At 44.3% G+C, this 22,370-nt stretch overlaps 1 long non-coding RNA gene and 1 other non-coding gene across 2 annotated transcripts in view; one reads left to right on the top strand and one right to left on the bottom strand.

The window, feature by feature from the left end:
* Nucleotides 1–11,924, top strand: part of LOC108637874 — a 46,731-nt gene extending 34,807 nt beyond the window's left edge. Inside the window, exon 4 of the long non-coding RNA XR_001919383.1 lies at nt 11,456–11,924. This is a non-coding gene — a long non-coding RNA (uncharacterized LOC108637874). The remainder of the gene's footprint in view (nt 1–11,455) is intronic.
* On the bottom strand, nt 19,469–19,541 carry TRNAE-CUC. The gene has a single exon. It is a non-coding gene; the product is annotated as a tRNA-Glu (tRNA).

The raw sequence follows: 22,370 nt of genomic DNA on the forward strand, positions 1-22,370 counted from the left end.
AGCTCCCTCTTTCTTCCCATCTCCTGTTCAGACACCCAGAAACAGGACTTGTCCAGGGGATGGGAACCAGCCACAGACCCAGCTACATCTCCCTATGACTGAATCCACCAGGGACCAGATGCTAGACCCTTACAATAGTGCTCACTCACCTTCAGTGAGGTCATTGTTGTGAACCTGTGTCATCTGCTTGTCCTATGGAATATTTCTCTCAGCAGCTCTGTCTAATCAGGTTTGGGTGTTAATTAAATGACTGATATTTGCATGCTAGTTTGGTGGCAACTTGGTGTCGTATTAAATTTTAATTTGGCCTAAGCTCGATAAGAAGATTCCTTCAGTCAACAAAGACGCTTGTATTAACAGGTTACAGATGTAATTAGGCACAGCTTGACTGAACTGCTAATAGATTCAGGTACTGGAGAGGAATTAGAAATAAACACTTACAGACTTATTATTCATTGTTGGTGCTGGGGTATGTGAGTTGGCAGGGCCACCTGAATTATGGAAACTGGGAGCATAAAAATGCAGAATCCATCCACATTTCAACTTAGATGTTGTCAACATTTTCTCCCAGTCTCTTTTTGCTTTTGTTTCTTTATTTGTGGGTCTTTCCCTCTTACCAGTCTCTCTCAGCTTGTGTGTTTGCTGTCTTCTCGATCTCTGTCTGGGTGGTGTAGCCACAATAACAAATCACCATACCATGGATGGGGCTTCCGAGGTGGCGCTAGCAGTAAAGAACCCACCTGCTAATGCAGGAGACAGGAGACATGGTTCAGTCCCTGGGTTAGGGAAGATCCCCTGGGGGAGGGCATGGCAACCCACTCCAGTATTCTTGCCTGGACAGAGGAGCCTGGTGCCTACTGTCCATAGAGCTGCAAAGAGTCAGACACAGCTGAAGTAGCACACACTCATACAATGGATGACTCAAAACTGCAGAATGTATCCTTGCAAAGTTACCGAGGTAGAAGGTCCAAAGTCAGCTTGAACTTGGCCACAATCAAGGTCAGCTGCGTGATGCTCCCTCCAGAGGCTCCAGGGGAGAATCTGATCCTCACCTCTTCCAGCCCCTTGGCTTGTGGCCCCAGTCACACCAGTCTCCACTCCCAAAGTCCCCTAAGTGTCAACGTGGATGGATTCTCCTGCCTATTCATGTCCTGTGCCTCTATAATGCAGGTGGGTCCTGCCGATTTTTGATTGAGCCTGTTGGACTTCCGAAGGACGGAGAGTGATTTGACCATGATGAGAAGTTGTGTGTGTTTGGGAGGCGGGGGGCGGGGGGGGGGATTCAAGAGGGAGAAAGAAAGAGGACGGAAGAGGAGGGGAAGGGATGGGAGTGGAGCGGGGAGAGAAAAGAGAATCACTATGTTGACAAGTAGTGAAAAAGACAATTTTGAACTCTGAAAGGAGAAGGAATCACCAACAAAAATGTGTCCCCCCAAAGACCAAGCAGGTGATGGATATAAGCAGAACAGCTCAGGTGAACACTGAAGTGGAGATGGGGGTAATGTGGGGGACCAGAGGCCCAGATTCTCCCCTGGAGCCTCTGGAGGGGGCAGTGCCCTGCTGACCTTGACTTTGGCCAAGTCACACTGATTTGGGACCGTCACCCTCCAGCATCGTGAGAGGGTATGCTTCTGTTAGCATTGCCTGGTGGTTTGTTTCAGCAGCCTCTGGAAACTAACTGGCTTCTTCTCTCTGTGTCACGTTGTCCTCTGCCTCCCTCCAATAAGGATCTCCAGTTGTATTCAGGATTCACCTGGATATTCCAGGATAATCTTACCCCCGTCTCAAGATGCTAAGCTGAATCACATCTGTAAGTCTCCGCACCTTTTTTTTTTTGGTCATTAAGGCGACATTTGCAAATTCCAGGGAGTAGGGTGTGGATGCTGATATTCAGTCCATCAGTCTGAATGCTGTTCTGTCTCTCCTGTTTTTTCTCCTTCTCACCACTCAGAGAAGGGGCCTCTCTTTTTATTTATTCTTGGTTGCACTGGGTCTTTGCTGCTGTGCGTGGGCTTTTGTTGTGGTGAGCAGGGAGTGCTCTCTAGTTGGGGTGTGCAGCCTTCTCATTGCTGTGGATTCTCGTGGTGCACAGCACAGGCTCCAGAGCATGGGCTCAGTATTAGTAGTTGTGGTGCACAGGCTTAAGTTGCTCTGAGGCACGTGGAATCTTCCTGGACCAGGGATCAAACCTGTGTCCCCTGCGTTGGCATGTAGATTCTTAACCACAGCACCACCAGGGAAGTCTGAGTAGTGGCTTTTCTAAGGATTCCTCAGCTGTTCCATTTTGACCCAGAACCAGAAATTAACTGACTTTTTTAACAGACCAGACAGATGGGAACATCTGTCTTGAGCTGCATCTCCTATTTGGAGCCAGGTGGATGGAGACCAGAACAGGTGTACACAAGAGAACCCATCACTTTTCTTGACCTTGACTAAGAGCAAGGCTTTAACCAATGTGAACAAAGTGATCACTTTTGACCTGCCCTGCCACCTCTGGGATGGTAGAAACCACTTCCTTTCAGAAGATAATTGCCATCAGGCTATTTGGGGCATTAGCCAAGAGCTGGTTCTTTGAAGCTGGGCACTTGACCATCTCTACTGCTTATCAGATGTTGGCCTTGGGCACACCTCAGCCTCGGTTTTCTATCCTGTAAAACGGGCACCTCCATTTTACAGGAGGAGGTGTAATGGCACCTCCTTTGGGAGTTGCTGTGCGTTTCTGGGCTCTCTGTATCTTCCTCTCCCTCTCTTTCTCTGCCTTGTTTCTGTGACTCTGTCTTTATCTTTTCTTGTCTCTCAGCTTCCATGTTCTCTGCTTTGCAACCTGTGTTTCACTGTCTCTAGCTGTCTCTCTAGTTGTGTTTATTTTTGATAGGTTTTTTTGGTACAAACTTTATTAATTTAATTAATTAATTAATTAATTTTGCTGCACTGGGTCTTTGTTGCTGTGCACGGGCTTTCTCTAGTTGCCGTGTGTGGTCTTACTGAGGCAGCTTCTCTTATTGAAAAGCATGGACTCCATGGCATGTGGGCTCAGTAGTTGTGGCACACAGGTTTAGTTGCTCTGGGGCATGTGGGATTTTCCCGGAGCAGGAATCAAACCATGTCTGCTGCATTGACAGGTGGATTCATAACCACTGGACCACCAGGGACGTCCTCCAGTTGTGTTTAAAGTCCTCCAGTTAAGTCCTCTCCTCCCCCTGCCTACTGTCACTTTACTCCTTTATTTGAGGAGATGGACTCTCTTTCTGTCTTAGTTGTGTTGTCCCTCTCTGTCTGTCTTTCTCTCTCTCACTCACCCTGATGGGGCTTCTGCTCACAGGGCCCTCTGCTGGTCCTCCACAGTACAGAAATAGGAGATTCCTCATCCCTTCGTTTGTTGTTTTAGTTGTTAAGTCTGTCGGACTCTTTTGTGACTATGGATTGTAGCTCGCCAGGCTCCTCTGTCCATGAGGTTTCCCAGGCCAGAACACTGGAGTGGATTGCCATTTCCTTCTCCAGGTAATCTTCCTGCCCCAGGGATTGAACCTGAATCTCTTGCTTTGGCAGGTAAGTTCCTTACCACTGAGTCACTAGGGAAGCCCAATCCCTTTACCCACCCACAGAAGCCTGAAAGATGCCTGTCTTCCAGTTCCTGGTCTATAGATGGAGGTTTGCACTGACTGATAGCAGACTTCACTTTTTCTGTTCTTTATTATTTATCCAGTAGAGAGAGAGAGACTCAGCCATGCATGGAATTGACCCAAGCCTCTTGTATTTTTTATTCACTGGGACGTGGGTATCATCCAACTCAGGAACCAACACAGCAAAGATAAGTCACACTTGGCCTCCAGTGTTGATTACTGTGGCTCAGGGGGCATCAGTTAAGAGCATGTGTTTTGGAGTTTGGCAAATCCTGGCTCAGCACCTGACCTGGTGTGACCTTAGTTGAGTCACTTCCGTCTCAGCCTTGGTTTCCTCTTTTGTAAAATTGTGTAATAATCATACCTCCCTTTAAGGGTGCTCTTGTTTTTTCTGTGTTCACCTGAGCTGTTCTGCTCATTTATCACCTGCTTGATCTTTGTGAGGACATTTTTCCCTGTTGCTCAGCTGGTAAAGAATCTGCCTGCAATGTGGGAGACCTGGGTTTGGTCCCTTGTTGGGAAGATCACCTGGAGAAGGGAAAGGCTTCCCACCCCAGTATTCTGGCCTGGAGAATTCCATGGACTGTATAGTCCATGGGGTCACAAAGAGTTGGATAAACTGAGTGACTTTCACTCGCTTTTGTTGGTGACTGTTGCTGCTTTCAGGGGCTTCCCAGGTGGCACAGTGGAATCCACCTGTTAATGTAGGAGACGCAAGAGACACAGATTCTATCCCCAGGTTGGGTAGACCCCTGGAATAGGAAATGGTAACTTATGCTAGTATTTTTGCCTGGAAGATTACATGGACAGAGGAGCCTGACAGGCTACAGTCCATGGGGTTGCAAAGAGTGGGACACAACTGAATGACTAAGAATGCAGGCACACTCCTTTCAGAGCTTGAAACTGTCTTTTTCTCTGCTAGTCAATATATTGAGTCCGTCTTCTCTCCCTCACCCTCTCCACTCCCCACCTCCTCCTCTTTCAACCCTTCTCCCTCCCTCTTGTATCCACCCACAACCTCTCATCATGGTCAAATCATTCTCCATCCTTTGCAATTCCAGCCAGCTCTAGTATGATGCCCAGTTTTACAGATGAGGGACCGGAGACCTGTGAAATACTTCCTTTCTTGGGATGACCCAGAAACCTTGCTTCATAAGTGGGAGATGAACCCACATTCTGTGACTCTTATTTCAGTGCCTCTTATAAAGACTCTGCTGACCTTCCTAGCAGCGAGGTCAAGGATGTGAGTTGGATGTGTAGGATCTGGACCTTGTCTTTGACTGATAAGTGAATAATGTCTTAAATACTTCAAGATTATAAAATTCAACCAGAGAGATTGTAAACTTCAGCCAGAGAGAAACTAGGGTTTTGACTCTAACTTAAATCTTGATTTTTAATTTAGTGCAGAGCTTCAGGCATCTCTAAAGTCTGCTCTGCCTAGCCTTAAACCATCATCCCTGTGGACTCAAGATGAGAGAGCACTGATCTTTGTTATTATGATGGAAGACTTATGGACATCAAGGGCAGGAAATTAAGCACCCCTTACTCAAGGGTAACCTGGAAGTAGTGTTGGAACACTTATTTCATAGTTAGTCTTCCTACAGAATGATGTTCCCTGCTTTTCAGTCCATGGGGCCACCAACTGCTCCTAAATTGATGGCTCTACCTTTCAGAAAAAGAGCTAAGACAGACTTCATCCCTAATTCCACTCCTGTTGTCTCATTGGCTCAGTTTGGGTCACATGTTCACCAGTTATCCAATCGAAGGTGGCCAGAGTTGGGGGTAGGGGTGGGGTGGTTCATACTTCTTAACATGGCAGCCAGTGTCCATCTTGCTGGTATCTGGGGGATGGATATCAAGAAATGACAAATTCCTGATGAGTGTCTAGAACGACACTGATGGCATCACATCCATTGGACATTCATGACTACCTCTTACCACATGCCAGACATGAAAGTTGGTCTCTACCTTCGTGGACTTTCCAATCGCTTAGATTTTTCTTGGTTCAGTTCCTTTCACTTTCTAGGAGGAACACTTGTGTTTAATGTTCTTTCCCCAGCTTGAAGTTTTCCATGCAGGGGTTACAGACACATCTGTTTTATATTCTGTTGTACAAATTATGAAGAAAGAATGGGTCAAAAAAAACTTTCTGAACAGCTGCAGTGACCCCTTTGAGGGGTCCCATAGGTGGATGCTTCAGTTCAGTTCAGTCACTCAGTTGCGTTGAACTGTTTGTGACCCCATGAACGGCAGCAGGCCAGGCCTTCCTGTCCATCACCAACTGCCGGAGTTTACTCAAACTCATATCCGTAGAGTCTGTGTTACCATTCAACCAGCTCATCCTCTGTCATCCCCTTCTCCTTCCATCTTCAATCTTTCCCAGCATTAGGGTCTTTTCAAATAAGTCAGTTCTTTGCATCAGGTGGCCAAAGTATTGAAGTTTCAGCTTCAGCATCCGTCCTTCCAATGAATATTCAGGACTGATTTTCTTTAGGATGGACTGGTTAGATTTCTTTGCAGTCTAGTTAATCTTTGCTACTGATGGATATTCTCTGTCCACAGGTAGAGTGATAATGGAAGTTTCTTCCTGTTTTTTCTCTTTCCCCTATTAGCTATTACCTCCTTAACACAAGAACTGTGCTTTGAGCCCAGCTGAATTTTTATTGAAGTTTCCTATAAGTATTGTCTTTTTTGAAACCTCTCTCTCCATTTTCTTCAGGGATCAGCAGGTAGCTGGATTTTGAAAGTATCTACTGCCAGGATAGCATGTTATCACAGGCCACAGAAATACCATATAAATGGTGGGCTAGGCAGACTTCAGAGATATCTGAGGCTCGGCAGTAAAATTAAAAATCATGATTTAGGTTATAACCAATACCTAGCTTCTCTCTGGCTGAAGTTTACAGTTGTCTTGAAATTTTATCAATCATAAATCGATTATAACATCTGAGGTGAAGGGAGAAAAATGAAATAAAGTTATCACGAGAGTCCCCTTCAGAGGGTGGCATGGGAAAGCCAGTAGACAGAAGATGAGCAAACTTGTATCTCAGAGTTAGTTACTACTCCTGGGGCTTTCTAGAAGAAAGAGAATCTGGTGTATAAACCACCACAAGCCTTGTGGTCAGTGTTTATGAGCTTTGGATCTCTTTGTGCATTTCTCCTACCAACAGAACTTCACATTGTGCAAAACACTTCACATTGTGCAAAACACACTTAATCAGGCTTTTTTTTTTTTTATTTAAAAATACCTTTTTTTTTTTTTTTTTTTTTTTTTTGACTGCACTGAGTCTTTGTTGCAGTGTGAGCAACAAAGGGGCTTCTCTTTGTTGAGGCACCAGGGCTCTGGAGCACAGTCTCTCTAATTGCAGTGTGGGTTTAACTTAGTCATTATACCCCTTTGTATAAGGGCTTCTCTTGTTGAGGCACCAGGGCTCTGGAGCACAGACTCTCTAATTGCAGTGTGGGTTTAATTGCCCTGAATTATGTGGGATCTTGGAGAAGGAAATGGCAGCCTACTCCAGTACTCTTGCCTAGAGAATCCTGTGGATGGAGGAGCCTGGTGGGCTGCTGTTCGTAGGGTCACACAGAGTCGGACGTGACTGAAGCGACTTAGCATGCATGCATGCATTGGAGAAAGAAATGGCAACCCACTCCAATATTCTTGCCTGGAGAATCCCAGGGACAGAGTAGCCTGATGGGCTGTCATCTATGGGGTCGCACAGAGTCAGACACAACTGAAGCGACTTAGCAGCAGCAGCAGCATGTAGGATCTTAGTTCCCAGACCAGCGGCCAAACCTGCATCCCCTCCATTGGAAGGTGATTCTTAACCACTAGACCACAAGGGAAGTCCCCATTTAATCATTTTTGTTGGGCATTTTTGCTTGTTTTGCTTGTCTGTTTGAGTTGAGGTTTTAGGGATGTGATTTTTTATATGCAAAAGTTCCTTTGGTGTTAGTTAGGGTAAAGTTTTAACTTCATTTATAGGAAGAGGTTGGAGAAGGAACTGGCAACCCACTCCAGTATTCTTGCCTGGAAAATCCCATGGACAGAGAAGACTGGTGGGCTACAATCCATAGGGTCTCAAATGAGTCAGAAACGACTGAATTTGACTCAACAATGACATAGGAAGGGCTGGCTGCTGCTGCTGCTGCTAAGTCGCTTCAGTCATGTCCGACTCTGTGCAACCCCATAGATGCAACCAGGCACCGCTGCAGCAAAACCATAGCAGCTACAACAGTGGGTGTTGACTTGCAAGTTGACAGTCATCTTGGCTGTGCCCCTGGGCAGTCAGTGTTTCAACTCTGCTCACTCAGCGGTAAGAACAGAAGCAGCAGTAGTATGTGCATGTCTTAAGAAGAGACTTGCCAGGAATTAATCTGTGTGATGGTTGGAGCTAGTAGGACAAGCTGGAAACCCACAGGGCAGGCCACCAGGACAACGGGAAACTGAAAATTCAGACAAGAGGTGACCTTGCAATTCACAGGCTGAAGTTCTTTTTTTTTTTCATGGAAACCTCAGTTCAGCTCCTATGATCTTATCTCCATATCTATACTTTTGTCTCTGCTTTAATGAGGTTTTTTTTTTTTTTTTCATCCCCAGTCCCTCAGGACCTCCCTTCCTTAATGGATATCTGAAATATCTATTTGTGTTTGTTTAATTTCCCTGGTGGGAATGGTTTCTTTCAAGCTTGATCTCGGTGCCATTTGATTACTTATTATCTTCACTCCCTGAATAGAAATTTGACAAGAGTTTTGGGTTGGCCAAAAAGCTTGTACAGGTTTTTCTGTAGATGGTACAAAAACCCGAACAGACTTTTTGGCTAATAAGAAATGTGGGTTCAGTCCCTGGGTTGGGAAGATCCCCTGGAGGCAGGCATGGCAACCCACTCCAGTATTCTCGCCTAGAGAATCCCATGGACAGAGGAACCTGGAGAGCTAAAGTCCCTGGGGCTGCAGAGAGTTGAACACGACTGAATGACTAAGCACACAAACATAGGATATGTTCAGGTAATACTTGGTACAAAATGAATGAGTGATAAACTAAAATACATGACAATGCTTCATCTTCTCTAGCTCAATTATCATGTTTTCAGACTTTCATTCTAAATGTTCTGTTCTGTTGACAAGTAGCTATTAGTTCCCCAGTTTAATATCAATGTAAAGCAAATCATCTGTATTTAAAAGGGAAGAAAAATAGTACTTATCACATTGATTGTTGAGAAGGTTAAGGTAGCACTATAATTACACGTGTCATCTCCTGTTATTCTTATTCTGCTTGTTTCCTAAAACTATAGCTCAGAGGAATGTGAACTCTGCATCCTGGTCTCTGTCAAAAGTGAACCTTAAAAAGATAAAATGGGTAGGAACAGAATTTCAAGAAAGATCTGAGTGGCTGGGAAAATTTGGAGTATCCCTGAATAGCTCATTTCGAAAATAAACATTTGCTGTGTCAAAAAATATACATTGTAGTGACTTCCCTGGTGATCCAGTGTTAAGACTCCATGCTCCCAATGCAGGAGGCATGAATTTGACTGCTGCTTGGAGAAGTAAGATCCCACGTGTCACAACTGAGGGTTCACATGCTATAACTAAAAAGATTCAGTGTCAAAAAAATTTTTAAGTAAACAAATTGGATATATATATACACACACACACACACTCTAAGACTCATTGGATTTGGCTGTATGAACCCTGAGTACTTTCACTTTGGCCATTCTGGGAGGCAAGCTTCATGTCCCTTGTCCCTTTTTGCTTGCTCTGTCATTCTAGGTCACATGATGAACTCTGGTGCATTGCACTGTATCCTTGAAAAGGTGTTCATATAGTCCTTGGGGTTGCAGAAGAGTCTGACATGACTTAGTGACCAAATACCAGCAGGGTGGTGGTGCCAAGTGCCCCAGAGATGAAACCATAGGAGAAACAATTAAAGAAATTATCAGCGTTTATCTGGTGAGAAAAGAAAAAGACTCATGGCTGGGAGGAAGGAGAAGGGATGGGAACTCTTTCTTAAGGATTGGAAGGGTCAACATGTCAATGGAGTCTTCTCTCTCTTTTTTTTTTAATGAATTCCAAAGTAGAAGTTAAAAGGCTATCAATTTGAGCTCAGGTTTGTTATTGTTGTTGCTGTTGTTTAGTCACTAAATCGTATTTAACTCTTCTGTGACCCCATGGACAGTAGCCCACCAGGCTTCTCTGTCCATGGAATTTCCCAGACAGGAATACTGAAGTAGGTTGCTACTTCCTCTGCTAGGGGAATCTTGCTGACCCAGGGATGAAACCCATGTCTCCTGCATTGCAGGCTGAATCTTTACCACTGGACCACTTGGGAAGCCCCTTAGCTCAGGATAAAGAACCAAAAAGTGTGGCCCAGTGCATAGTGCAGGGATTAAACTTTCAAGCACCAACGTGTTGATCTGATCCTGGCCTCACAACTTGCTAGCTCCTTGAACTTGGGCATGCTAGGTGCTAGGCACACCTATAAACATGTTTGATGTATTGACTCATTTAAGCCACACAACTTTTTGAGATAGATGTTACACACTCACACACGCAAATGCTGTTTATTGTGTGACTTTACAGATGTGGAGACATTAGGTAACTCATCTGGAGTCACCCGGCTCATAGATGGTAGGTCTGCAGTTACCCATAGGTGCTTGCTGGCACCAGAGCTACCCATTGCCAGCTCTGTGAATGCATAACTGAATCTTTAGTGTGTTGTGTAGATACAGGGCTGTTGACTTTTAAAGAAATGCAAATGTGACAGTTGGGAGTTAAGTTTCACTGGAGGCAAAATGAAGCCTGCAGTCCAGGAAACAGTACCTCAAATAGCTCTGAGAAACTGCTCCAGAGAGGGGAGGAAGAGGGTGAAGGTCAATATATATGTGATTTTGATGAAGAGGGAATTCACGCAATCAAGCATTTATCTTCGCCAAAGATTTCTGCTAGTCACGAGAAGCTGATGTCACCATGAAGGGATTAAGTGCTTTATTAGATATGTGCTCAGTCACTTCAGTCGTGTCTGACTCTTTGCGATCCCATGGACTGTAGCCCACCAGGCTCCTCTATCCATGAGATACTCCAGGCAGGAACACTGGAGCGGGTTGTCGTGCCCTCCTCTATGGGATCTTCCCCACCCAGGGATCAAACCTGTGTCTCCTGTGTCACCTACATTGCAGGTGGATTCTTTACCACTGAGCCACCAGGGAAACCCTTTCTAGATACAAGGAGATGAAAAGATTGGGTTCATAACATCAGTTTCTGAAAATATCTAACTATCTGAAGATCTTTCCTGCCAGTTCCCCCTCACCCCCAGCACAGAGTCCCTCATTCCTGGTCTCCACCCTGAACTTTCAGGGGGTGTTGAAGGTCAGCAGCTGGAGTAGCACGTGATTTAATCCTTGTAGAAGTAGATGACAAATGCTCATGCTGCTGCTGCTGCTGCTGCTAAGTCGCTTCAGTCGTGTCCGACTCTGTGCGACCCCATAGAAGGCAGGCCACCAGGCTCCGCCGTCCCTGGGATTCTCCAGGCAAGAACATAGCAAGCGCCAATTTGTAGTGGACAGGACATTCTTAAAACTATTAGAAAAAGTACCCCTGGCTACTGTTTTTCTAGTAGAGGGATTGGTTTATTGGGAGAAAGCTTTTTTGAATTTTCAAAACATATGTGTTTCCAACCACACCCCCATAAGGCTTCTTTTCTTCTATTTACTAAGTTTCTTTGAAAGTCTTTTGGAGGAGAAAGAAAAATGTGATTTCCAGGGTGTGATTATATTGTAACCTTTGAGAATCTGTCTTTCAGGCTAAAGAATGGTCTCATGTCTTTGTGTTATTAGGAAGTGTATACTTTGCCAATGAACCTTGGCTTCCGTTAACACCAGAAACCAGTCAAGCATTGTCAGCTTGGGACCGGAGTTTTTCATTCTTGGAGAGAAATAAATAAAACACGATTACTTTCCCTGCAAGAGAGCGCCTGCCAACTTCCTCTGCAATAATTAAGTTTTCAGGCTTCACTATCAACCTGACCAGACACTAATGAGATGCTAAAGTGTTCAAAGAAGTTTCATTAACATTTTAAAGCTTTCCCTGCCCTAGGGAAGCATCTTGTTTTCAAATATGGTCTCTGATGGGTAAAGTAAGGCAGAGTATCTTCTGATGGATGGGCTGTCAGAGGAAATCTAATGTGACCAGCCGCTTGCTCAGAAATGGAAAGGAAATTGATCAATATGGAGGACTTGACATCACCTCTAGGGAGTGTCAGCAGCATCCATCCAGTAGCTGCAACTCCTGGATGCAATGACTACACAAGAGGTAAGTGGTGGGGCTGGAACTTGAACTCAAGCACAGGGTATCCTACTTTTTGTGCTCATAACTACTCTCTTGTTCTTGCTGTTCAGTCGCTCAGTCGTATCCGATGCTTTGGGACCCCATGGACTGCAGCATGTCAGGCTTCCCTGTCCTTCATCTCCCGGAGCTTGTTCAAACTCATGTCGGTTGAATCAGGAATGCCATCCAACCATCTCATCCTCTGTTGCCCCTTCTCCTCCTGCCCTCAATCTTTCCCTGCATCAGGGTCTTTTCCAATGAGTCAACTCTTGGCATCAGGTCATTTTGCCTCTAATACAGAAAAGTAGATTCCTCTCTTGGCCACTGACTCCAGGACCGTCAGCAAGTCAATTCAACTCTAAAGAATCTTAGCTTTTCCTCTTAACAGAAAAAGTAAGCCATGCTACCTCGCATGCTCTATTGTTCTATGAATATGATACAGTATCATTATTTATCACACGGTCAATCAACAAGAGTCCATGCTTTCACGTGCTCCTTGAGGCAAAATGGGCAACAGCAGTGAGTAAGGCATTTTGTATAACTGACACTTTGTCAAATGCAAATAGTGAAGCAGGTGTAAATTACTATTGCTATCATTGCTGCTCCCGGAATTAATTCAGGGGTTCACTGGTCGTGTCTCTCAGTTCAGTTCAGTCACTCAGTCGTGTCCGACTCTTTGTGACACCGTGGACTGCAGCATGCCAGGCTTCCCTGTCCATCACTGATTCCTGGAACTTGTTCAAACTCATGTCCATCGAGTTGGTGATGCCATCAACTGTCTCATCCTCTGTCGTCCCCTTCTCCTGCCTTCAATCTTCCCCAGCATCAGGGTCTTTTCAAATGAGTCAATTCTTTGCATCAGATGGCCAGAGTATTGGAGTTTCAGCTTCAGCATCAGTCCTTCCAATGAATACTTAGTTCTGATTTCTTTTAGGGTTGACTAGTTTGATATCCTTGCAGTCCAAGGGACTCTCAAGAGTCTTGTCTAACACCACAGTTCAAAAGCATCAATTCTTCAGCGCTCAGCTCTCTTTATAGTCCAACTCTCACATCCATACATGACTACTGGAAAAACCATAGCTTTGACTAGATGGGCCTTTGTCGGCAAAGTTATGTCTCTGCTTTTTAATATACTATCTAGATTGGTCATAGTTTTTCTTCCAAGAAGCAAGCGTCTTTTAATTTCATGGCTACAGTCACCATCTACAGTGATTTTGGAGCCCCCCAAAATAAAGTCTGTCACTGTTTCCATTGTTTCCCCATCTATTTGCCATGAAGTGATGGGACCAGATGCCATGGTCTTAGTTTTTTGAATGTTGAGTTTTATGCTAGCTTTTTCACTCTTCTCTTTCACTTTGGTCAAGAGGCTGTTCAGTTCCTCTTCACTTTTTTTCATAAGGGTGTTGTCATATGTGCATCTGAGGTTATTAATATTTCTCCTGGAAATCTTGATTCCAGCTTGTGCTTTATCCAGCCCAGCATTTCGCATGATGTACTCTTCATATAAGTTAAAGGAATAGGGTGATAGTATACAGCCTTGACATATTTCTTTCCCAATTTGGAACCAGTCTGTTGTTCCATGTCTGGTTCCAACTGTTGCTTCTTGACCTGCATACACATTTCTCAGGAGGGAGGTAAGGATGTCTGGTATTCCCATCTCTTGAAGAATTTTCCACAGTTTGTTGTGATCTACACAGTCAAAGGCTTTGGCGTAATCAATAAAGCAAAAGTAGATGTTTTTCTGGAACTCTCTTGCCTTTTCAATGATCCAACGGATGTTGGCAATTTGATCTCTGGTTCCTCTGCCTTTTCTAAATCCAGCACGAACATCTGGAAGTTCATGGTTCATGTACTGTTGAAGCCTGGCTTGGAGAATTTTGAACATTGCTTTGCTAGCATGTGAGATTAGTGCAATTGTGTGGTAGTTTGAACATTCTTTGAAACTGCCCTTCTTTGGGATTGGAATGAAAACACCTTTTCCAGTCCTGTGGCCACTGCTGAGCTTTCCCATTTTGCTGGCATATTGAGTGCAGCACTTTAACAGTAGCATCTTTTAGGATTTGAAACAGCTCAACTGACATTTTATCACCTTCACTAGTTTTGTTCGTAGTGGTGCTTCTTAAGGCCCACTTGACTTCACATTCCAGGATGTCTGGCTCTGGATGAGTGATCACACCATCGTGGTTATCTGGGCCATGAAGACCTTTTTTGTATAGTTTTTCTGTGTATTCTTGCCACCTCTTCTTAATGTCTTCTGCTTCTGTCTCTGGGATGCTAACAAGTTAAACTAGAGGGAATTCCGTGGTGATCAGAGGACTCAGCACTTTCACTGCTATGGCCTGGATTTGCTCTGGGGGCAGGGAACTAAGATCCTACAAGCCGAGTGCATGTGTGCATGCTGAGTCGTTTCTGTCATGTGCAACTCTTTGTGACCCTATGGACTGTAGCCCGTCAGACTTCTCTGTCCATGGGTTTCTCCAGGCAAGTATACTGGGGTGGGTTGCCATGCCCTCCTCCAGGGGATCTTCCCGACCCGGGGATTGAACCCGTGTCTCTCATGTCTCCTGCACTGGCAAGAGTGTTCTTTACCACTAGGGCCACGTGGGAAGCCCTCAAGTCATGTAGTGCAGCCAAAAACAAACGAACAAATAAACACCTGAACTAGAGAGCGTTGTCCAGATGTGTTGAGGACCAAAGGGGCCATACCTTAGCTACATTTAGCCCTTAATAGGCTCCTTTTAACTTGAAAAGATGCTAATAGTCACAGCATTAAGACTGTCAAATTCTCCCTTTGTCACCATTGTTCTAACACAAAGTAACACTTGGAATTCTGTGGCCAGACTGTCCTGCAGTTGCTTGGTTCCAACCTCTCAGCCTCGTCTTAACCATGGCACTTAAAGCTGGTCAGCCCTTGGGGGCCCCTTCTGCGCGGAGCTTGGCTTTACCTCTTGGCTCTTTCTCAGAAAGCTGATCTTTCTATAAAAAAACTCACCAGTGGATTGCCTGCTTTTGCAAAGGAGAGAGTGAGGTACATCTAAAGATGCGTGCAGGAAACTCGAGTTTTCCCAATGCAGGGATCCCCCCTAGTGGACAGTAAACACAGCAGTGGCCTGGCCCTTTGCCTGGTGAGGCCAAGATGGGTAGGCAGCTCCTGGGCAGGTGGCCTGAGGATCAGGGAGGACATTTGTGCTCTTTTCCAGTTCCAGGAGGGACCTGATCCCTCCTTCTCTCTGCTTGCCTCCAGGAGTCCGGGAGGTTTTTATGTTTACTCCTTTCTGCCCTCGGATCCTCTTTTTTTGAACATTAGTACTTTAAAAATAATTGGTAGTTATTAACTTTATTTTTGGCTGTGCTGAGTTTTCATTGCTGCTTGGGCTTTCCTCTAGTTGTGGCAAGTGGGAGCTACTCTCTAGCTGTGGTGCACGGGCTTCTCACTGAAGTGATTTCTCTTGTTGCAGAGCCCGGGCTCTGGGGTGTGCAGGCTTACGTAGCTGCAGTTCCCAGGATCTGGAACACAGGCCCCGTAGCTGTGGTGCATGGGCTTAGCTGCTCCACAGCATGTGGCATCTTCCCGGGTCAGGGGTCAAAGCCGTGTCTCCTACATTGGCAGCTAGTTTCTTTATCACTGAGCCACCAGGGAAGACCTGGAACCTGTTTTTGTTTTTAAAATCAGTTTGTGTAACATTCAAAATCTATCCCCCATCATCCATCCTCTACCCGACTCCCTGGCCTTTTTGCTTCTTCTTTAGTCCTGTGCCCCTATTTTAATCTCACCATCAAATACTCCATTCCTTTCTATCTTATGTTGCTAGTGATGCATTTCGAGCAGTCTTGGAACTGTGGTTATGCGTCCGTAGATACCCTGCACAGACAGCCATACAGCAGAGTACAGAATCTGAAGTCAGATGACATAGATTCACATCCAGGTTCTACTACACTTTCTATGGCCTTGGGCTAGTTGTCTCATCTGTTCAAGGCTTGGTTTCTTTCTTATAGTTAATTTGTATGTTATATTGGACTATAGTTGATTTACAATACTGTGTTAGTTTCAGGTGTTCAGCTAAGTAATTCAGAAACACATATACATCTATCCACTCTTTTTCAGGCTCTTTTCCCATATAGGTTATTACGGAACATTGAGTAGAGTTTCCTGTGCTACAGAGTAAGTTCCCTAGCTACTAACCTTCAAGTTGCAAGCTTTCAAAGATGTGAACGTGCGGTCACATATTAGGTCATGTAAGTTAGTTCATGTGTCTGATGTGTATCGTCACGTGTGTGTCCTCTACAATGGCCGTGCTGTTGTGTGCTTTACTATACTAATACTACATAGAACACAGTCTACAGCATCTTCATCTCAGGCCCAGAATGTCATCTACGATAAGAAAAAAAAAAGAGCCACTACCCCCCAAACTAGATTGTTTTTTCAAGAGAGTACTGTGCTCAGTCGTGTCTGACTTTTTGTGACCCCTTGGACTGTGGCCCACCAGACTCCTCTGTCCATGAGGATTCTCCAAGAAAAATACTGTAGCGAGTTGCCATGCCCTCCTCCAGGGGATCTTCCCAGCCCAGGGATTGAACCCAGGCCTCTTGCATTACAGGCGGATTCTTTACCATCTGAGCCAAGAGGGTAGATAGAATGGAATCCAGCAAGGATCCAGAACCTGCGCCATCAACATCAGGCATAAGTGACATTGTAGTTGCCCTCCATCTCCTATTGCTGACAATCCTTCAGCTCTGCCATCTCTCACCTCCTCTCCCTCCTCCAGTCAGTCACTGTTCTTGCATGTTCACAGAATGCCAGCCCCCGTTCACCAGCTATTGTACTGTACTACTGTACAGTACCACACTCTGGCCCTCTACTGTAAGATTAGAAATGCTTTCTTTATTTTTTATGTTTGCTTTTTATGTATTATTTACATGAAAAGTATTATAAACCTATTATAGTACAGTACTATATAGCCAACTGTGTTAGTGGGGTACCTAGTCTAACTTTGTTGGACTTATGGACAAATTGGACTTATGAACATGCTCTCATAGCATAACTTATTCAAATGTAGAGGGGACTTACTGTACAATTTGTCCTTGCCTTGGTTTCTTAATCTTTTCAAAATACTCATTCTATGCAATGAAAGTGTCATTTGGTTTGCTCTAGGGCCAATAAGAGATTTTCCAATGTTTCCAAGTTTTTTCAGATCATCTTTTAACCAGAAAGGTGAGAAAGGACAACTGAATTTACTGAATGATTCCCAGGCACCCAGTTCTTTAAAGTGATGGATATAGCAATCGTTTAGGATATAAGTGATTTTATCTCCATTTCACTTGGAAGAAAAGCTATGACAAACCTAGAAAGTGTTAAAAAGCAGAAGCATTACTTAAAGGTCTGTATAGTCAAAGCTATGGTTTTTCCAGTTGTTATGTATGGATGTGAGAGTTGGACTGTAAAGAAGGCTGAGTACCGAAGTATTGATGCTTTCAAACTGTGGTGTTGGAGAAGACTCTTGAAAGTTCCTTGAACAGCAAGAAGATCAAAGCAGTCAATCCTAAAGGAAATCAGTCCTGAATATGCATTGGAAGGACCGATGCCAAAGCTCCAATATTTTGGCCACTTGGTACAAAGAGCCGACTCACTGGAAAAGACTCTGATGCTGGGAAAGATATTGAAAGCAAAAGGAGAAGGGGGCAGCAGAGAATGAGATAGTTAGACAGCATCACCGGCTCAACGGATGTGAGTTTGAGCAAGCTCCAGGAGATGGTGAAGGACAGGGAAGCCTGGTGTGCTGCAGTCCATGGGGTTGCAAAGAGTTGGACATGATAAACAAAAGTCTCCATTTCACAGTAAGACTGAAGCTCTGAAAGCTTCCGTGCCAAGATCATTCATGTAATAAACAAGTAAAGTGAGGTTTGAGTCCCATTCGTCCCACTCCAGTGTCTGTGCCTTGTCACCTATGATGATAATGAAATTCTTGGCTTTTTAATTCATTCATTGATTTATTTTTGACCATTCTGGGTCTTAGTTGCTACACGAGGGCTTCTCATTGCAGTGGTGTCTCTCGTTGTGGAGCAAGGGCTCTAGGCATATAGGGCTTCAGTAGTTTTGGTGCGTAGGCTCAGTAGTGGTGGCCCACAGGCTTAGTTGGTCTGAGGCATGCAAGATCTCTCTGGACCAGGGATCAAATCTGTGTCCCGTGCATTGGCAAGTGGATTCTTTAGCACTGGACTACCACCCATGATGATGAACATTAAGGAAATACCTAACGAACTTCATGGATGTTTTAATTGGCTGCTGCGTTGGTGGGAGAGCCCCCTGAATCATGACTGAACCTCCTTTTCTTAAAGGATGCTGAAGGGTTAAAGTGAGCATACTAAGATCAGTCAGAGGCTTTGACTCTCTGGGGAAGTGTCTGGAAGCAAACACTTCTGCATGAAGCCAGACGGATGTTAAACATCTCATTTCACCGTGTGCTGAAGATAAAGTGAACAGCAAAACAAAAAATACAAAGCAAAATGAAATGGGAACCATTTAGAGGGGGGATTTCTCTGTAAAGAAGGCATCCCTTGAGGGTGAATCAATACAGGCTACTCATCTCCTGCATTGTACATGGGTTCATTAAAAAAATCAGTGGCCTCACCAATCAATAAAGCTTCGGGGACCCAGGCCTGTCTGACAACCCAGAGGGTGCAAATTGCATAAAAGTAGATGGCTACTCTCCAGGAAGAAGTTTTCTCAGGTCAAATCAATAGACCCACATCTCCAGGCTGCATAAGCCAGGGAACATTAATGGAGTTGTTTCCAAAAACCAAGGCTAATAAGCTCTGCTGTTATTCGATTTAACTTCAAAGATCCTGGTGTAGCCTTACCTGAGGAGAGCAAAATTAAGTAGGGAAGAAAAGCGTTTTTCACCTGCATCCCAGGGAAGGCCATGTACCAACAGAAATCAATGACTTTCACATAGACACACCACCTTTGTAGAATGCGTGTTTCAGGGATCGACTTGCAGATGTAAACTGAAAGCTTTGCCTCAGGGTGGAGTGTAGCCTGCAGCTTCCAGACATGGTCTTCCTAAGCCCTAGGTATAAATACACCAGCTAGAATCCTTGTTATAAGTCTTGCTGCTGCTGCTGCTGCTGCTGCTAAGTTGCTTCAGTCATGTCCATCTATTTGCAACCCTATGAACCATAGCCCACCAGGCTTCTCTGTCCATGGGGATTCTCCAGACAATAATACAGGAGGGGTTTGCCATGCCCTCCTCCTGGGGATCTTCCCAACCCAGGGACTGAACCCATATCTCTTGCGTCTCCTGCATTGGCAGGCAGGTTGTTTACCACTGGTGCCACTTGAGAAGCCCTCTAAGCCTTGAGATCTTAATTCAGGGTTTCTCAGCCCTGCCATTTGCAGTCTGACAATCCTTTATTGTAAGGGTTTATCCTATCCATTGTACAGTGGGGTTTTTTGTTTTTGTTTTGGCTGCACTGGGTATTAGTTGTGGCACGCACGATCTTTAGTTGCAGCATTTAGGATCTAGTTCCCTGACCAGGGATCGAACCTGAGTCCCCTGCATTGAGAGCACAGAGTCTTAGCCACTGGACCACCAGGGAAGTCCCTGTGCAGTGTTTCTCAGCATCTTTAGCCTCTTCCTCACTAGATGCCAATGGCAACCCCTCGCCTGAGTTGTAACGAGCAAACATGCCTCCAGATCTTGCTAAATGTCCCCTGGAAAGTCCTTTACCCTCAGGTGAAATTGTTCCTGGGTAAGAACTGAATTTTACTTGTAGAAAAAAATTGTGGAAAAAAAGATAATATCTTGAACCTTATAAACTAATATTTAGGAGGTTAGGGCCTTTGGGATGATAGGAACCAGAGAAGAAACTCTGATCAGACACTTTCTTTTTTAAAATAATTATTTATTTGGCCATGCCAGGTCTTGGTTGCAGCACTCAGGATCTTCAAACTTCATTGTAGCATGCAGGATCTTTATTTAGTTGCGGCATGTGGGATCTAGTTCCTGAGCAGGGATTGAACCCAGGCTTTCTGCACTGAGAGTGTGGAGTCTTAGATGCTGGGCCACCAGGAAAGTCCCTGGATACTTTATTTTGCTTCTTGTTTCTATGTACCAGTTTTATTTCTCCAGATAAGTTTCTTCACAAAATAGAGACCATGACCATGAGTAGACTGAAGCTCGTATCTGTGCAACTCTGTAATAAGGAAGGAAAAGAATCTTTTGCAACCAAGTTCAATCCAAAAGCACCAGGAAGGATTCTATTCCAGCTTAAGTAACAAATCTGCAAGTCACTCTGGAGCAGTCTGTGTTCGGGGGGAGTTGACAGACTCTAGTTGGCTCATCTTCTCCTGTTGGGCAAGGGTTTCCTGCTAAGGAGAAGAAAAGAAACTTATTCATTCATCCATCCACCCATCCATCAATCATGTACTTTGTACTATTCACTGTCTTGAGTGTTGAGGATATAAAGATAAATAGCTCACCTGTGTCCTGCCTCAGAAAGGTTTTCAGTGCAGTTTATTAGATTTGTAGCTAAACTGGGATAATATCCTACGTCATTTCAGCAGATGGTGATAAGAAACTCTATTTTAGTGATTTGGGAAATGATTGAAAAGGGTCTGGAAGTAGATATGGGACTTATGAGGGAGCAGACAGAATTTGATTAGGAAGACAATGAGAAATAAGGCATTCTCACAGTTGAAAAAGCCTTGGCCATTTTCTTCCCCACAATTTTAAACTTTATTTTGTATTGGGGTATAGCTGATTAACAATGTTGTGATAATTTCAGGTGAACAATGAAGCCATTTGTATGCATGGATCCATTCTCCCTCAAACCCCTCTTCCCTCCAGTCTGCCACATAACATTGAGCAGAGTTCCCTGTGCTATACAGTAGGTCCTTTTTGGTTATTGCTTTGGCCAGTTTTTAAATAAAATTCCCAAAATGCTTGGGAAAATAGAAGAGGTAACAATTGTCTCAAAGCTCACCTTGTAGGAGAAGTGTCAGTGATGATACTGGTGGATAAGTGTCACCCCAGAATCCTGCTTATGCCCCTCCCTCGGATAAATACTGATAACTGTTATCTCAGTGTCAGGAGGAAGCTGCAAAGAGGAAACAACAAAAACTTCGAGAACCACCGAGATCCAAGCTGGCAGAGTATTTGACATCCAGTGAACCTTGAGCCTCATTATAATCTTGGTATGGTACACCAGGGCTTTCCTGGTGGCTCAGATTTAAGGATCTGCCTGCAATGTGGGTTCGACCTGGGTTCAATCCCTGGGTCAGGAAGATCCCCTGGAAAAGGGAATGGCAACCTAATCCAATATTCTTGCCTGGAGAATTCCAAGGACAGAAGAGCCTGGAAGGCTACAATCCATGGGGTCGCAAAGAGCTGGACAGGACTGAGCAACTAGCACTTTCACAGTACATTAGCTGAATGACATAACCAACCGGCACCGTGACAGTTGACAGTTACCATGACAACAACCAGAAAAGCCCAAACAAGGGCTGAAAAGGACAGTTGCATCCATTCTGGGTCCAAACCATGCCCTTGTTCTTGGATAACTCATGAATATTCCTGTCACCCTCACAAATCCCTCCATTTTACCTCAGCCTTCCTGTATATGTGATGTCTTCACTCAAATTGGGTTGAGAAGTTATTTGCAAGCTAGTTTCCTGCTTCTCCATTCTTTAGCCATTGAATAAATCTTGTGCTGTTCCAGTTTCAGCATTGGTTTCATTATTTCGAATCTGATAGGAAAAAGAACCTCCCTGGCTGAGACGGGGTCTTGGCTCAGGCTAGGACTCCGGCTCAAGTCTGGTCAACCAGTTCAGTAACAGAATTATGAAGATCGTGTAAGCCAAGCAAATGAGTTTGGGGTTTATTCTAGTCAGAGAAGGGTCACTGGACAATGGCCACTGGGTGAGAATTCTTTTAAATTATCTTTGAACATAATGAAATTAACAACAATACAAGCGGTCCATGGATAGAGGAAAAGTTATTTCTAAAGTTCACTTCCAAAGATCCAAACAATATGCTGAAATCCTTGTTTCCTTTATAGCATTAACCATGGGCTGGAATTTTTCTTTCACTTGTTATTTGCTTGGTTCTGTCTTTTGTCCACAATAGAACATGATCCCCGTGGGTTCTCACAAGTCTCCGGAGTTGGCTTCTGTATCTACATCCCACACAGCATCTGGTATCTACAGAGTGTTCAGTAAATATTCCCTGAGTTTGTCCATTCATCCATCTATTATTCATTTATTCAATCATTATTCAGTCATGCATATACCCAGTCATCTGTTCAGTGCAGCACTTAATGAATGCCTATTCCAGCTGGTTTATCAAAAAAGAGCATTCTTGGTTGATACGTAGGTATTTGGAAGGAAATAATGTCCAGATTGAATAAACAAAAACCTATAGATGTTTG

This window comes from Capra hircus, chromosome 17, assembly GCF_001704415.2.
Source record: "Capra hircus breed San Clemente chromosome 17, ASM170441v1, whole genome shotgun sequence".
Classification (NCBI taxonomy): Eukaryota; Metazoa; Chordata; class Mammalia; order Artiodactyla; family Bovidae; genus Capra; species Capra hircus.